The sequence below is a fragment of the Neophocaena asiaeorientalis genome, unplaced genomic scaffold (assembly GCF_003031525.2).
Source record: "Neophocaena asiaeorientalis asiaeorientalis breed wild unplaced genomic scaffold, Neophocaena_asiaeorientalis_V1.1 scaffold111, whole genome shotgun sequence".
In the NCBI taxonomy this organism is placed as follows: domain Eukaryota; kingdom Metazoa; phylum Chordata; class Mammalia; order Artiodactyla; family Phocoenidae; genus Neophocaena; species Neophocaena asiaeorientalis.
The window spans coordinates 635580-647928 of NW_020174994.1; the positions used below are offsets into that span (position 1 = coordinate 635580).

General features: G+C 40.5%; 1 protein-coding gene across 10 annotated transcripts in view; it reads left to right on the forward strand.

Moving 5' to 3' along the window:
* ATP8B4 (ATPase phospholipid transporting 8B4 (putative)) overlaps window positions 1-12349 on the forward strand; it is a 287386-nt gene that overhangs the window by 102383 nt on the left and 172654 nt on the right. The gene's annotated exons all lie outside the window — the stretch shown is intronic.

The window sequence follows — 12349 nt, forward strand, 5'->3', positions numbered from 1 at the left end:
TCTGTAAAGGTTTTAATTTCTCCGTGGAATCTGAATGAGATCCTTGCTGGGTGGAGTGATCTTGGTTGTAGGTTTTTCCCTTTCATTGCTTTAAATATGCCCTGCCACACTCTTCTGGCTTGGAGAGTTTCTGCTGAAAGATCAGCTGTTAACCTTATGGGCATTCCATTGTATGTTATTTGTTGCTTTTCCCCTTGATGCTTTCAATATTTTTTCTTTGTATTTAATTTTTGATAGTTTGATTAATATGTGTCTTGGCATGTTTCTCCTTGGATTTATCCTTTGTGGGACTCTCTGCACTTCCTGGATTTGATTGACTCTTTCCTTTCCCATATTAGGGAAGTTTTCTACTATAATCTCTTCAAATATTTTATCAGTCCCTTTCTTTTTCTCTTCTTCTTCTGGGACCCCTATAATTTGAATGTTGGACTATTTAATGGGGTCCCCGAGGTCTCTGAGACTGTCTTCAATTCTTTTCATTCTTTTTCCTTTATTCGGCTCTGCAGTAGTTATTTCCACTATTTTATCTTTCAGGTCACTTATCTGTTCTTCTGCCTCAGTTTTTATGCTATTGATTCATTCTAGAGAATCTTAAATTTCATTTGTTGTGTTGTTCATCATTGTTTGTTTGCTCTTTAGTTCTAGGTCCTTGTTAAACGTTTCTTGTATGTTCTCCATTTTATTTCCAAGATTTTGGATCATCTTTACTATCATTACTCTGAATTCTTTTTCAGGTAGACTGCCTATTTCCTCTTCATTTGTTTGGTCTGGTGGGTTTTTACCTTGCTCCTTCATCTGCAGCAGAAGTACATCTGCTGTGTACTTCTCTGTCTTCTCATTTTGCTTCACTTACTGTGTTTGAGGGTCTCCTTTTTGCAGGCTGCAGGTTCATAGTTTCCATTGTTTCTGGTGTCTGCCCCAGTGGGTGAGGTTTGTTCAGTGTGTTCTGTAGCCTTCCTGGTGGAGGGGACTGGTGCCTGGGTTCTGGTGAATGAGGCTGGATATTGTCTTTCTGGTGGGCAGGACCGCATCCGGTGGTGTGTTTCGTGGTGTCTGTGAACGTATGATGATTTTAGGCAGCCTCTCTGCTAATGGGTGGGGTTGTGTTCCTGTCTTGCTAGTTGTTTGGTATGGATTGTCCAGCACTGGAGCTTGCTAGTCTTTCAGTGGAGCTGGGTCTTAGCGTTGAGACAGATATTTCTGGGAGAGCTCTCATCAATTGATATTATGAGGGCCTGGGAGGTCTTTAGTGCACCAATGTCCTGAACTCAGCTCTCCCACCTCAGAGGCTCAGGCCTGATGCCTGGCTGGCGCACCAAGACCCTGTCAGCCACACGGCTCAGAACAAAAGGGTGAAAAGAAATAAAAAAGAAAGAAAGAAAAAATAAATAAATAAAATAAAGTTATTAAAATAAAAAAATAAAAATAATTAGAAAGAAAGAGAGCAACCGAACTAATAAACAAATACACCAATGATAACAAGCAAAACTATACAGTCTTCAAACTTTTTGAGCATGCTTCCTACTTGTAAAAAGAAAACTTTCCCAATATAGTTGTATTTACTTTATATATATAATTATAATATTTACATATATATGTATTTATATAAGTGTATTTATGTTTGTATGATTATGTATGTGTATACATATATAATAAAGACAATCTGCACATTAAACATTAGGGAACCTTAACTTTTGAATATTTTGTTAAAATATATTATGGAAGTTCTTCTTAATTTTTTTTCCTGATAGCCTGAAGAACGGTTTGGGGCATCCCCTGGGGGACAGGTACCCCAGCGGTCTCATCAGATATCGTAAACTTGAGTTTGCATTAACCTGGAAAGCCAAACAAGCAGGCTTCTTAAGGGAATCTTGTCAGGCAAGGTGCTGCTGCTCTATTGCTCACTGTTTTCTTCATAGCATTGCTCACTCTCTTAAATTGTGTCATCAGTTTACAAGTTTATTGTCTGCCTCTCTCTCTACAACTAAAGTGCCAACTTGCTGTAGGAGGGTAAGGACTTTATTCAGCTCTGTAGTCCTGGCTCAATGACACAGTGCCTGACACATAGAAGGCCCTTAGTTGAATGAATAGATGAACGTTGGGAGAATTGTGGCCTCTGCTCTTTCACTCCCACAAGTTTTTGTTCATGATGGGGAGCCCAGGCTCAGGAAAATGTTATACTGCTGCTGATGGTGGTGATGGTGGTGGTGATGATACTGATTGTAGCCAAGGTTTGTCGACAGCTCTCTGTAAAGCCCCTTCTGTGGGTTGGCCCTCCCTTAATAGTTCATAGAGGAGCATTATCACCTCTCCATTCCTCCCAAGCTGGAACGCTGTAGACTCTTCAGTGGGCAACATTTGACTAATACTGAGGAGTTGTGCGTCTACTTGGTACCAGTGAGGTGCCAGACAGCCAATCTCCAGGCCCGCTTGCCCCATACATGCATTCTTTGGGGATCTTTGCATAAACATGGGTGTTTCGCATATTTCCCGCATGGTGCAAATGCCTTTAGGCCACTTCCTTTTTAATGCAAGTAGTCTGTGGGCACAGTCTCTTTTTGGTTTTCATTTTATGGTTTAGAGATGATCTCTCCCTTAAGAGTCAGGGCTATTTCTCTCTCTGGAATCCAGATTGTACTGTAACAATACTATATCTGTCTCCTCTTGTGGTAAGATAAACAGGCTTTTTCCCCACTCAAGATCCCTCAGTTACTTTTTATACCTGTCATGGCATAAAAATGTTTGCTCACATGTGGAAAGATCTTTTGCTAGTGCTGAAAATTTGGTACTCATTGCGAAAACTCCTGGGGTTTGGACTGTGGGATTCACAGACGCAGGCAGTGTCCCCAGACAACCTCCAAACGCATTTAGGCTCAGCCTTCCATGACTCACTGTTTAAAGCAGATATAGAGATAAAAGTAAACTACTATATAAAAATGTAAACTGATCTTGTATTTTTTTTTTTCTTTTTCTTTTTTTTTTTTCGGTATGCGGGCCTCTCACTGTTGTGGCCTCTCCCGTTGCGGAGCACAGGCCCCAGACGCTCAGGCTCAGCGGCCATGGCTCACGGGCCCAGCTGCTCTGTGGCATGTGGGATCTTCCCGGACTGGGGCACGAACCCGTTTCACCTGCATCAGCAGGCAGACTCTCAACCACTGCGCCACCAGGGAAGCCCAGATCTTGTATATATTATTAACGGTCTTACCTGGCATTCAATTGGTTGGGTGTAAAAGAAAAATCAGCTCAAATTGACTTAGACAATACCATACACGGACAGATCATATAACTAAAAAGTCTAGAGGTAGGGCTAGCCCCAAGAGAGGCTTGGTCTAGTTTTGTTCTCTGCATTTCCTGGCCCTGCATCTTCAGTGCAGGATTTATTCTTTGCAGCCTCTTCCACTCATGGTCCCGAGATGCTGTGAGTGACGGCTAACGCTACTTGCTTCCAGATTGGAATCTAGTAAGAGAAAGAAAGCCTACATCTCCAGCAAATTCCCAGGGCTGAGTGTTAGTAAGACCTTAATCACATGACATAGTGACGTGCTAATCCCTGAAATCAAAATTGTAATTAAGAGGATGGGCCATGTAGTTGGTTTAAACTAATCTGGGCCTGACCCTGGAGTTATGGAGGAGAGTTAAGTCCATCCAGATCACAGGACTAAGAAACTTGGAGCACTGTTAGCTGAGGGGAAGGGGGAAATAGTCAAATGTCTCTTATACCTGGCATTAAAACAGGACTGGATTGGGGGCACTAAGGTTTTTGATATTTACTTTTTGTAACTGATGTGTCTTGCACTCTTCAGATATTAGGGTTAGTTTCCATTTATGGTTGTGATAGCCATTAGTGGTGTCCATTAGTGTTTCTGGCTTTCTGCCTTTTGGACACATGGTTATGCTTTCTTTTTTTTTTTTTTTTTTTTTGTGGTACGCGGGCCTCGCACTGTTGTGGCCTCTCCCGTTGCGGAGCACAGGCTCCGCAGCATGTGGGATCTTCCTGGACCAGGGCACGAAGCCGTGTCCCCTGCATCGGCAGGCGGACTCTCAACCACTGAGCCACCAGGGAAGCCCTGGTTACGCTTTCTGGTCAATGAGCTGTGAGCATTTGGGTTGAAGCATTAACTTGTCGTGTGAGACTCTTCAGAACTTTCTCTTTCCCTCTGGTACTGCAACTGGAAGCGTTTGAGGTGGTGGCTGGTTCATTGTGAGTAACTGTGATGAGCAGAGCCTCCCTGCTGGCTCAGGCTGCACAAGTAGTATGAGCAAAAAATAAACCCTTATTATGTTAAACCGTGAAGATTCTGGAATTGTTTGTTACTCTGGCATACCTGGTTTATCCTGCCTAAGACGTTGGATTTCCTAAACCCATTTGGGTTATTTGAGGATTGCTCACAAAAATCTTCTATTTGTGTAATTTTTTCAACTTAGCAAAGATGCTTTCATGTCTATGATATCACCTTATCTCCACAACAATTGTATAAATGTATAATGAGAAATATTATTAACTCCATTTTGCCAGTGGAAAGATTGAGGCAAACTCCTCAAATGCTCTGTTTCCTAGTTTAGCAGTGTTTGTTACTGTCTATTTGCTTTGTTTTCTTAAGCAATATGATTACACAACAAAATCTGATTATAAAAAATAATGCTTCTTATTTTATGAATATTTTATTTGATGTCCCCCTTGAACAATATATCATTTTTTACTTTATTCTTCCCTTCCACCAAGTAGTCAGTGTTGCAAATGTAAAGGACTTTTGCTGCTTCTGTTGGAAAGCTGAAATAAGGGAGTGCTTAGCTATACTATTTGCGTATATTGAGCTTTGAGGGGGATTGAAAGGGAGTACAAGGACGTTGTGGTCATACATTAGGCAGTAGGTAACTGGGCCTCCTACTGAGGGGGTTGACTCAAGAGGAGGGGGTAGACATGACAGTATTTCTTTGGTGAGAAAGTGACAGCAGGCCAGAAATACAGAGTAGAGGAGAAAGCAAGGGCTGATTGCTCTGAAAGCAGAAGAGACATCTGCTTTGCAGTGAACTGGAGAAGCACAGTGGTGAAGAGAATGGGTTCTGGAAGCAGAGTACCTTGATTCAAATCTTGGTTCCACTACTTATAAGCTGTGCAATCTTGCATAAACTACTAATATCACTGTACCTTGGATTTCCCTTCTGTAGAATGGGGATAATGATACCTATTTCATAAGAATGTTATGAGGAAAAAATGAGCTATGAAATGTAAAGCTTTTAGAACAGTACACACAGTAAGAGCTTGATAAATATCAGCTATTGTTGTTGTTGTTGTTTATTATTATTCATTGCTGCCCCTTCTGCCATCACCCGGGTCTAAGCCACCCATCATCTCTCATCTGTACTAACTGAAAGACCTCCTCATTGGTCTTCTCACGTCTGTTCTTTGTCGCCTCCATCTTTGTTCTCCCCCTCCCCCACTGCCCCCATAGCTAGGGTAATCGTTTAAAATTAGAATTTTATCAGGATTACTTAAGACATTAAAATAAAGACAAAAATCCTTAGTATAGATTGCAAGAAACTTCTCTCTCTAACTTCAGTTTGTGCTGACCTCTGTAGTCCAGCCTCATAGTCCCTCTTTTAGATCTGCAGGTGTGCCACCTTCTGCTCATCTCAGGGTCTTTGTATTAATGTATTTTAGAGGAGCAATGCTTTTTCCTCATTCTGATGTTGGCTTCCGGATGGAGGGGTCTCTACTGGGGTGACATTTCTCTGCCCACCCGTTTTCTCACTCTGCCCCATGAGACGTGGAATTATTCACTTGATGCATCAATCTTGGGGGAATATCTGGGTCTCTTCAGCTCAGCTCTGCCCTCTTCCTCTTGGAAGTGGGCTTCTTACAGGGAGAAGATGGTCCCTGCTGCTCCTCTAGGGTCAGGCTCTTTCCCACCACATGGGAGGCCTGTCTTGGTCCAAGATTCCTTGTGACCGTGTGGTTAAACCTACCTCATCATGGGGTCAGTTAATTGGTCCACCTGGCTAACAGACTAAAGCCATGACTTCCAGCCTGATGTATGTCAGCGCTAAAGATGCTCTACAGGTTCCCTAGATGTTCTCCTTTCTCCTTGCTTTCCTCCTCCTCCACTTCCTCCTGCTTTCTTCTGAATTGTGGTATTTCTAGTAGTCCTTCATGGAAAAGTAGTGCTAAGAGGATAGTGGTGAAGATCTTCCGTGCTGTATTATAGAATGAGTTTTGATACAATTTGACTGTAAGCCAACAGACTGGCTCAATGAAATGACTGAATATTAAGGTCTTACTCATGCTCACATTCTTGGATAGGACAGTGGAAATGGAAACGTTTTATTCCTTTCGAATGAAAAACAAAGAAAGGTAAAAGGGTACAGAGATTCTCCAGGAGGGGGAGCCGTCGTTCCTTGTTCCCAGTCAGCTATGAGGGTTCACATCATCTGTGACTAAGTCACAACAGAGCCCGTAGAACAAACACATCATTGCTATACATCAGTTTAAACAGAAATGTCACAGTCCCCATTTGGCATTATCACTTTATCCCATACAATTTACTCTTCACCTACGTGGAATTCAATTTTGTAGGAGAGTTTCTTTATAATTCCTGCTACAGTTTTGAATGTTGTGGTCCCAGCGGATGTTCTGTCTGTCTTTTAGCAAGATACAGGCTTAACCTCTATTTTAGTTTCAACTTAGAAGGAAAATATAAAATAGAATTAGGAATATGTGATCCTTTTGGTTAACTGCTTTTTCTCCTTAGCTTTCCTCTTCCCCATTATTTTTCCAAGTCCCTTTTTTAGAAAAATGTGTTGTGACCAACAGCTCTCACAGCCTTCCTACCCAGTTGGGTAGAGAACTCACTGCAAAATAGTCATCATCAGCTCACAGACAGTTTTCAGCACAATCCTATGCATCAGACCAACTAAGCTGCAAATCTTTCTCTTGACACCTCTCCTACTCTCCCACAGCTTGTTTCACAGAGCTGGATGCATTGATTCCTGGTAGATGTTAAAAATGGCGATTTAACAGATGACAGTATTTTCTTTAAATAGGTAGTAGTGATTGCTAGGAGTCAGTGTAGATTAATTTAAAACAAGTCACATGGCAGGAGGCTCCAATCAAAATGGCAGAATAGAAGGAGGTGGAGCTCACCTCCTCCCACAAGTGTATCAAAAATATATCTACATGTGGAACCATTCTCACAGAATACCTACTGAATGTGGGCAGAAGATCTCAGACAGCCAGAATTGCAAGAAAGATTACCATATAAGTTGGTAGGATGAAAGAAAAAAAAAAAAAGGATCAGGATAGGACCTGTTTCTCTGGGAACGAGCTGTGAAAGAGGAGAGGTTCCCTTACCCTGGAAAGTTGCTTCACTGGTGGGGAGATCAGCTGGGACAGAAGGGGAGCTTCAGAGGCCCAGAGGAGAGTGCAGCAGTGGGTTTGCAGCAGGCAGAACAGAGAAAGACCAGTATAGATGGTCTGTGCCACCTCCCTTCTGTCCCTAGCCCTAGACGCATGTCTGCTGGTGCATGCGGGGTCTGAGTGCTTAAACTCAGGCTTCAAAGGACAGACCCAGGGAAAGGATTGGGGTTGGCTGCACAGAGACAGCCTGAGGTGGCTGGAGTGTGATACAGGCCGCAATCAGGGAGTATACATGGAAGGAGCCCAGGCCCACCATAGAAGTGAAGTGCCATTGTTAATGGGGGCATGAAGGGAGGAGCAGGGCCCCCACCATAGCAGTCTCACTCTTGGTGTGCTCACGGCAGGTGTGGCTCCACCTCTATGAACTCTGGGAGAGTGCAAGAGCCAGTGGATTGCCCACAGGTGGAGGTGGGGCTGAAATCAGAACTGATCCCCAGGGGCTGCATGATGTAGGAAGCAGGGCTGAAATCTGAGCCCTCTCTCCATGGCTGTGTGATCCACAGATTTACACCACAACCACTGGGGCCTTTGTAAACTCAGTGCGTGCAGGATATCCTAGTGGACTACGGGTGCTCCCGTGTCTGGGGCAGGTCCGGCATTAGCAGCAGTGGGCTTTGCGGGCAGGTGTATGTACATGGAGGTGGGGCTGTGTCTGGGCTGCTTCCATAGCTCCCATGGCAGGTCCAGGTGCATGACTACTGAGGTCCTGGTACTTGACTGTAGTGGATCTGCACCTACGGATCTGTGCTGGTGGCTTTGTGAATACAACACTGGAGGAACACCAAGGCCAACTGCCTGCATTCCCACAGTTGAGGCAGGACTGTGTACTTTGTGAGCCCATGCCACAGGTATCAGGTGACACCACAGAGTGTACTCACTGGTGGACAGTTCCAGGGGAGGAATACTCAGTGGCTCGTCCCCCAGCAGAGTGCTCTAGTCCTGCCTACCTCACACCACAGCTCAGAAATGGATCTGGGGGCTTCTATTCCAATAACTGGGAAGTAGGCCCTGCCCTTGACAGGACTGTGACAGTCACAGAACAAAGAGGAGGCCCTCAATATCCATTGCAGGCTCTCATCACCACACCAGTCACACCCTCTACCAAAGAGAAAATGGCCAGCACACACTGAGGAAAGATGCAGATGGCATCCATACTAAAAGCAGCCCACACACCAAAAATATTAGACTCATTCAAGGCTGCACAGGGATGCTCTCACATAAAAACATCTCTCCAAGACCACAGTAGATAACTGTTTCTCCTAAACTCACAGAGTAAGAGAAATATAAGTAAAATGACGAAGGAGAGGAACCATTCCTAATTAAAAGATCAAGAGAATTCTCCTGAAAGAACAAACAATGAAACAAACCTCTCCAGTCTAATAGACTCCAAGTTAAAAAAGGAAGTAATAAAAATACTGAAGGAATTAAGAAAGGCTGTTGATAGAAATGCAGATTATTGTAAAAAGGAACTAGAAACTGTAAAGAGGAACCAAGAAAAATTAGAAAACTCATTTGCTAAGATGAAAGCTGAGCTAAAGGCAATAAGTAGCAAACTGAATAATGAAGAAGAATGAATGAGTGATTTGGAAGATGGAATAATGGAAATCACCCAATCAGAACAGCAGGCAGAAAGAAAAATGAAAAAAAAAGAAAGCAATATACACGGCCTATGGGATAATATAAAGCATGCCAATCTACACATAATAGGTAAGAAGAGAAGAAGAGAAGAGGGGATCAAAAATGTATTTGAAGAAATTATGGCTTAAAACTTCCCAAACCTAAAGAAGGAAACAGATATCTAGTTACCGGAAGCACAGAGGGTCCCAAACAAGATGAACCAAACAGACCCACACCAAGACATACTATAATTAAAATGGCAAAAATTAACGGGAAGATTCTAAAGGTAGCAAGAGAAAAAGAGTTAGTTACAAGGGAACCCCCAAAAGGCCAGCAGCTGATTTCTCTACAGAAATGTTGCTGGCCAGAAGGGAGTAGCAAGATATATTTAAAGTCCCGAAAGGGAAAAATCTGCAACCTAGGATACTCTACCCAGCAAGATTATCATTTAGAATAGAAGGAGAGAGAAAGAATTTATCAGACAAGCAAAAAATAAAAAGAATATAGCAATACTAAACCTATCCTAAAAGAAATATTAAAAGGTTTTCTCTAGGTAGAAAAGAAGCAAGAATCTATAGGAAAGAGAAAATCACAATCAGAAAGTAAATCACTTAAGCCAGTGCACAGATTAAAAAAATTTTTTTTTAATTTTGTGAAAGTGATGATAACCACAATGAAGAGCAAAAGGATGTACATGAAGATGTAAAAAACAGCATCAAAATAATAAAATGTGGGGAGGAGAGTAAGAAAATGTAGGGTTTTTTTTTTAGAATGTGTTTGAGCTCATATGACTACCAGTCTAAAGCAAGTAGATATTGGAATGGGTTAACATACTTGAAAAATAAGGTAACCACAAATCAAAAGCATACAATAGGTTCACAAAAACCAAAAAGAAGAGAACACAAGCATAATACAAAAGAAAACCATCAAACCACAAAAGGAAGAACAAAAAGAAAAAGAAAGGAACAAGAATAAATACAAAACCAACTGGAAAACGAGGTTTAAAATGGCAATAAATACATATCTATCAACAATTACCTTAAATATCAATGGACTAAATGCTCCAATCAAAAGATATAGAGTGGCAGATTGGATAAAAAAAACCAAAAGTCTACAATATGCTGCCTACAAGAGACCTATTTTAGGGCAAATAACACACATAGATTGAAAGTGAGGGGACAGAAAAAGGTATTTCATGCAAATGGAAATGACAAGAAAGCAGGGGTAGCAATACTTATATCAGACAAAATAGACTTTAAAACAAAGGCCATAAAGAAAGATAAAGAAGGACACTATATAATGATAGAAGGATCAATATAAGAAGAGGATTTACATGTGTTAACATATATGCACATAATATAGGAGCACTCAAATACATAAAACAAATACTAACATGTGTAAAGGGAGAAATTGATGAGAATGCAATAATAGTAGGAGGCTTTAACACCCCACTCACATCAATGGACAGATCTTCCAGACAAAAAGTCAATAAGGCAACAGAGATCCTAAATAATACAATAGAACAGTTAGACTTAATTGATATTTTCATGATATTACTTCCAAAAATAATGGAATATACATTCTTTTCAAGTGCACATGGAACATTCTCTAGGATTGACCACATACTAGGACACAAAACAAGCCTTAACAAATTTAGGAGGAGAGAAATTATCTCAAGTATGTTTCCTGACCACAATGGCATGAAACTAGAAATCAACCACAGAAAGAGAAATGAGAAAAAAATGATTACATGGAGATTCAACAACATGCTACTAAAAAAAAAAATGAGTCAATGATGAAATCAAAGAGGAATTTAAAAAATACCTTGAGACAAATGACAATGAAAGCACAACCATACAAAATCTGTGGGGTGCAGCAAAAGCAGTTCTAAGAGGGAAGTTCATAGTGATACAGGCCTTCCTCCAGAAATAAGGAAAGTCTGAGATAAACGATCTAACTTACCACCTAAAAAATTAGGAAAAGAACAAACAAAACCTAAAGTCAGCAGAAAGAAGGAGAAAATAAAGATCAGAGAGGAAATAAATAAAATAGAGATTAAAAAAACAGTAGAAAAAAATTGATAAAACAAAGTGCTGGTTCTTTAAAGGGGTAAAAAATTGACAAACTTCTGGCCAAGTTCACCAAGAAGAAAAGAGAGAAGACCCAAATAAACAAAAGAAGAAAGGAAAGAGGAGAAATAAAAACCGATACTGCAGGAAAAAATAAAAAACTTTAAGAGAATACTATGAACAATTATATGCCAACAAACTGGACACCCTAGAAGAAATGGACAACTTTCTAGAAATATACAGCCCACCAGAATTGAATCAAGAAGAAACAGATAATTTGAACAGACCCATCACTAGAAGTGAAATGGAATCTGTAATTAAAAAAAAAAAAACTCATGGCAAGCAAAAGTCCAGCACCAGATGGCTTCACTGGGGAATTCTACCAAGCATGCAATGAAGAAATTATATTGATCATTATCAAACTCTTCCAAAAGATTAAAGAGGTGGGAGCACTCCCAAAGTCATTCTATGAAGCCACCATCACCCTGATACCAAAACTAGACAAAGACACTACCAAAAAAGAAAATTACAGACTAATATCTTTGATGAATAAAGATGTAAAAATTCTCAACAAAATATTAGCAAACTGAATCCAACTACACATAAAAAAGATCATACACCATCATCAAGTTGGATTCATCCCAGGGTAACAAGGATGGTTCAACATATGCAAATCAATCAATGTGATACACCACATTCACAAAAGGAAAGACAAAAACCATATGATCATCTCAATAGATGCAGAAAAAGCATTTGATAAAACTTGACATCCATTCACAATAAAAACTCTTACCAAAGTGTGTATAGAGGGAACATATCTCAACATAATAAAAATTATTTATGACAAACTCACAGCCAAATTAATATTCAATGGTGAAAAGCTAAAAGCCTTCCTGCTAAAATCTGGAACAAGACAAGGATGTCCACTCTCACTTAACATAGTATTGGAAGTCCTAGCTACAGCAATCAGACAAGAAAAAGAAATTAAAGGTATTCAAACTGGTAGAGAAGAGGTAAAACTGTCATTATAAACAGATGACACGATACTATATATAGAAAACCCTAAAGACTCCACACAAAAAACTACTAGAACTGATAAACAAATTCAGCAAGGTAGCAGGATACAAGATTAACATACAGAAATTGGTTACATTTCCTTACACTAACAATGAAATATCAGAAAGGGAATGCAAAAAAAAATCCTTTTTAAAATCACATAAAAAAAATACTTAGGAATAAACCTCACCAG